General features: G+C 28.8%; 1 long non-coding RNA gene across 1 annotated transcript in view; it reads right to left on the bottom strand.

The window, feature by feature from the left end:
• Positions 1-2540: 2540 nt before the first annotated feature.
• The window catches only part of LOC102579942 (uncharacterized), a 4333-nt gene continuing 1120 nt past the window's right edge, over positions 2541-5753 (bottom strand). The window contains exons 2-3 of the long non-coding RNA XR_001472052.1: positions 4225-4282; positions 2541-2741 (exon numbers count right to left, since the gene is read on the bottom strand). This is a non-coding gene — a long non-coding RNA (uncharacterized lncRNA). The remainder of the gene's footprint in view (positions 2742-4224; positions 4283-5753) is intronic.

The following is a 5753-nucleotide window of genomic DNA, read 5'->3' as shown; positions in this document are numbered from 1 at the left end:
AATGTCATTCTGAAATTGACAGCTACAAATTTAAATAGTTTATGGACTAGGAAGGTCCCCTCATTGTCTTTTTTACAATTGACAAGTGGTAATTTTGACATACTATATATGCAACTAGAATTGTTAAACTGTGATCATAATTTTTAATTTTTTGATGCTTAATTGATTAAGAGCCGCATTCATTTTTATCACCCTAGATTTAAATTTTTGGATGAATTAAAGTGAAAACTAAAAATTTATTGTTGGGTTTTTTAAATGCTTGAAAACTATTTGTTGAAATATTTAACAAATTGATGATTGAGGTTTGTTGGGATGTAATTTTAATGTTAGAGTTAAAAATTAAAATTTGAAGTTATTTGATGAAGATTTATGTGACTGAAGTTAGTAGAAAACGAAACTCATTTTATACAAGTTTATATAATATTGTGTAACAGTATAAAAGTGTGTATAATTACCTCTTATATTCTATTATATACTTTATATACAACATTGATACGTGATTTACTATAATAATTAAAAAAAACTAAATGGGGATACAAAGTCCATTTTCTTTCATGTGTAGAAAAATATAAGTGTGCATAAATAATTATGTATGTATATTTGAATAAATATGAATAGGGATGGAATGGCATAATATTTGAAATTTTGGTTGGTGATTTTGATTTTCGATTTTTAAAAGTATTATATCATTACCATATCCAATTAATTTGATATGATTCAATATTTTCAAGTCCAATTCTGATATTATTGGTATGAAAAATAGATAACAATAGAATTTTCAACTTACATATACTCACATAATAGGGAATTATGATTTCAACTTCTGTTAAAATATATATTCAAAAGAATGTACAAAAAACTTCATTTGATAATCATTTATATTTTATAAAAGATATTTCAATCAAGATAACTCAAAATTTTAACCTCTAAACATTTAGTTTTGTAGTAATACTAGGTGATATATTTATTTGTATTATTATAATATATATAAATTTTATATGTAACTATATACTTTGATATTGTATTCGATATTTTAAAAGTTTATTAATAAATAGCAAATATCATACTAATTATCAATAAAATATATATCATATCGAATATCATAAGATTGAATCACAATCTCAAAAAATTTGATTCGGTACGAAAACTCGGTGATAGCATCCATGAAAACTCAACACATTTGTGGAAGCTTTGAAAGTTCCAAGAGGACCTATGACAAGATCCCAAACAAAAACAAAAATCGAGACAAGCTTAATGGGCTGAAATAAGCAATTACAAAGTGTCCTGTGATGGAAGAAGAGCTCAAGCCCACATTTTCCTCGTCTTATATCTATTTGAAGGCCCAAATTAAAGCCCAAATCTGCCCCCAAATGGAGAAAATACTGCAGCCCAAAATTAATGATAATGTCACTTAAATGATACTAAATTAGTATATATATATATATACTAGATGAGCATTGTCCGTGCTAAGCACGGGCCCAACGTTTAAAATTTTATCATAATTTTACTTCTGTTTGATTTACTATGAAATATATTTGAAATCCAACATGGTAAAAAATATTTTTAAATAACTGTAATTTCAAAAAATACAATGTCTATAATTTTAGTAACGAATTACATTTCTTAATCTGCACGATAAAAGAATCCACATACAAGTGAGAGGCACTATTATTTTTCTTTTAAGTTTCAACAATTAGTTCAATATTAAGTTGGGCAAATTCACAATTTAGTATCCTTATTCAAAGTTTATCAATATATACATAATAAGAAGGCAATAAATTCTTATTACATAGACATTGAATGCACGACAGAAAATCTACTTGTAAAGCACAGTTTGCCGTTATTCTTTAAAAATTAAATGAATAAAAAAATTTTAACAGAAACAACTTTCTATAATTAATTTTACACAGGCAGAATAGGTATGATAAAATCAATAATGTAGAGTTTAGAAAGAAGAAAAAAACAAGAAAACTAAAAAACTATTAGAACAGGTTCCAAATTTCGAGGGGAGTCTAGAAATGAAAGCGAAAGAACAAGCTGCTTAAATACACTTTTTTCACAGGACAGGTACATGTTATAAATGACAAAAAGGGACTTCTGAGAGAAGAATAAAGACATCAGCCTGGAAATTGAGACATAAAATTCAAATAAATGGTTCATGTTGTTAAATGACATAATAAGAGTATATAGTGTAAAAGTTAACAGATCATTGCATTAGTTATGCTGCTTTACAGTATCTTTTACAAATGTCAGATCTAATAGACTTAAAACACATGAACTTCAAAGTGCAATTATATAACTAATTTCTCCCATTACAGAAACAACTTTACTGCAGACATGTGTCTTCTAAATACTCTTCAATTGTTAATATTTGTCATGCTATGCTCATACGAATACATGTTAGGTAGAAAACATTGTGGCTACTTTCCCTGTACATTCCAGAAAAGTAGTGGCAGGAGTAACAACACAGTCCCAATGTATAATTTATAATGGATCTAAAATATATTTCAATGAGAAAAATTAATAATTTAAACACATTATAGCTGCCAAATTTGTTCATTATATATTCATGTGAATGTCATACTACTGAATGTTGAAGTGAGATACTTACATAGTTTTAACATTTTCATATGTGGGAGTGCTAATAACATACATTTACATACTATTTTAAATTAGACAAAAATAGATGCATCTTTCATGCTTGGATCTTCTGGACCATTTTTTTTTATTATCAAAATCACCTGTTACATTAAAATTGAGGGATTAAATGTCAGCACAGAATCACATAGTTTATACAACACAGGATATCTCTGTTAGCAGGTCTAAGATTTATAAATAATTTAATCTAATTCTGACAATATAGGCACTAAAAACAACAGCAAGCAATGTAACGGTAATAACATAAGTATTATAAACCACATGGCCAAGACATTTAACTCTCAACAAATTCACATATTCTTTCCTTCCCAACAACAACATAAGAAATGTTGTTGTTATCCATTTTATAGTAGATAAGCTGACAATAGAAATAATGATAATTTACTTAAAGATAATTTTTATTGAACGTAACTTGAAAGTAAATGACACATTGCTTACTTGTAAAAATAAAACAGTGAGGCCACCAAGAACTACGAATTCAACAAAACTATCATTTTTACTTCTTAATGACTGATCAACACCACTCCAATATGCCCTACCCTGCATGAAGTCCTTTCTAGTAGCATGAGAAATGTTTTGTTTTCTTTTGAAGAGGCCAAGGCATGGAACTATCACAGGGAAAAGAGATTCTAACTTTTACCAGTCAATACATTGTAAAAGTTTCATGAATTATAATATCAAGATTAATTGAAAATTTCTTTTTCAAAGACTTTTGTTTTCTTCATTTCCTTGTTTAAGGTGGTTTTGAAAAGCAACACAGATCTCTACATTTTCATAAAGCAGCACATATAACAGAAAGTGCACACACCTTTTTAGAACAATAAATGTTAAAAATAAGAGTTTCTTCTTTAGGCGTTCGTAGTAACAAAACTTACAAGGAAAAACATTATTTTGCACGTTCACTGTTTAGTTAGTGGTGTGATTGTGTCAATAGTAAGCCTTTTTTTCATTTTGACAATATTACATACATGCACAATAATAAAATTGTAAGAAGAGTTGATATTGAAGGAAACTAACCAACTAAGCCACAACTACTGATGTATAGAAATGAAGAATGAATGAGAAGAGAAGGATAGAAATGAAGATAACAAGACTACTGATGTATTGATTGAAGGTTTATTCTTAAAAAAACAAAGAGATTGTTCCTAGTGATTCTATTTCAAATTTAAATTTTGTGAGGTATTATAACTATAATGTGATTGTTCGTTGCTTATTACTCTCAGTTGCAACATTGGTGCATTTATTTTGAGACTTATAAGAGTTAATGATGAACATGTGAAATGGTGCAATTTTTTTAATTTTGTTTGGCTTCCTACTGATTTTCATGTGAAAGTCACATAAGGTTTATTTAAGAGGCATTTATGGGCTGAATCTTCTGTTAATAAGTTGCAAATGCTAATGAGGTATCGAATCTAATAAGAAATGATGAGGAAGCTAAGGCTAGGCAGAAGCAGGCAATAGATTGTATGATGAGTATCCGTAAAGTTATATTATAACAATAATAGTAATGCCTCGTGAACTTCCATATAGAATTGGAGTAATGTGAAGGAGAGACTGATAACTTACCTGAAACTGAAAGATTCAAAAGACTAAACAAACTTGAAACAACAGCAAGATGAACTGTCTGGAAAAGAGAAGATGAAATAAAGTAGTAAAAAAACTAAAAAGTATCAGAAAAAGAACAAGGAAATAAACACCCATTTAACTTTTCAATATCAACATTGATACAACACAGCCAAATTAACATTGAAATTCGAAATAAAAATAAAGATCATACAAAAGTAATAAATAACGCAACACAAAAACTAAAGGGAAGAGATGAAGGTTGAAGAATATTGGAGAGAAAGGATTAGACGAAATAATAATTAACAATATAATCTAGGAATTTCATATCATAAACTTTGAAAGCATGAAGAGAATTGACAGAAAATTGAGATAAAAACATGCATGAGTTGGATCACCCGATTGAGAAGATGAAAGAAAGGAAAGTATAGTTTTCAAAAGTTTGGAAAAAAAACAAAGATCATGGCAAGAAAATATGTTAAATATAAAAAAGCACCTATGAATTCAGCTATCAAATTGAAATTTGAAGAGAATCAAGAGATAGCTTGGGTAAAAATTGGGAGATATACTAACCGCAAATTGGTACAATCATCAGTGCAAAGAAAATTGTACTTCATTCGAGAGAAAAATAGAGCAGTGTGAGTGTGGATGCTTCTGGAATAAAGTTGAGTGTTCTTTTTTTGCGTAAAATGATTTGGGGATGTTGAGTGACAAGTGCAATAAAATAATAGATATATAACTAATTTAATGACGAATTTGCCCTTGGTTTGGAGTAAGATATTGTATCATAGATATTTATCATTTACCCTTTATGTTGAGTATAATTACAAATCTGCCATTGGTCGTCCTTGGTCAGTAAGATGACTAATGAAAAACTCAAGAATACTTAGAACCCAAATACGGTTAATATATGGCAAGATTAGGTTTCAACATAGTATGATCCCTTCACTAATTAATTAATTAATATATAATAATAATTAGAGAAGTATGAATCTAAGCCTCCCAGCTCTTGAAGAAGCAAAAATTACATGTACAACTTCTTGATGAACATTGATATTTTAGTGTCTAATAAACATTTGATTTGACCATATAGAAAAAGCTTAACGATAAAAGCACCAGAAGACACAAATTTGTGGAGAGAAAGACAGAAAACACATAATAAAGAAGAGGTCGAAAAGCTTTATTTCTATTCTAATAAATAAATGTAGCAAGAGTGAGAAGAGGTCAAACAATTGTAACTAACTCCTAATTCAGTAGTAGCATAAAATCAAACAATACTTAGCTAGCCCAACCAATAGAAAAATAGACCGTATCGATCAGCACTTCGATGCTGTTCAATAAGCAGAAAAACACACATGTATAGGCAAAGTGACTAAGTATAATGCATGGACACCTTAACAAATAGTGCTCCACCAGCCATCCAGTACAAACACTACCAATTAAGCATACAAATAATCAAAGTGTAAGAGAAATCAACCATGAAACACCTGCACTTTGGGGATATTCACGTTATATTCCTATTTACTCAAAGT

The sequence above is a fragment of the Solanum tuberosum genome, unplaced genomic scaffold, assembly GCF_000226075.1.
Source record: "Solanum tuberosum cultivar DM 1-3 516 R44 unplaced genomic scaffold, SolTub_3.0 scf00522, whole genome shotgun sequence".
Lineage (NCBI taxonomy): Eukaryota > Viridiplantae > Streptophyta > Magnoliopsida > Solanales > Solanaceae > Solanum > Solanum tuberosum.
The sequence above is the reverse complement of the archived record's forward strand: the minus strand, read 5'-3'. Positions and strand labels throughout refer to the sequence as shown.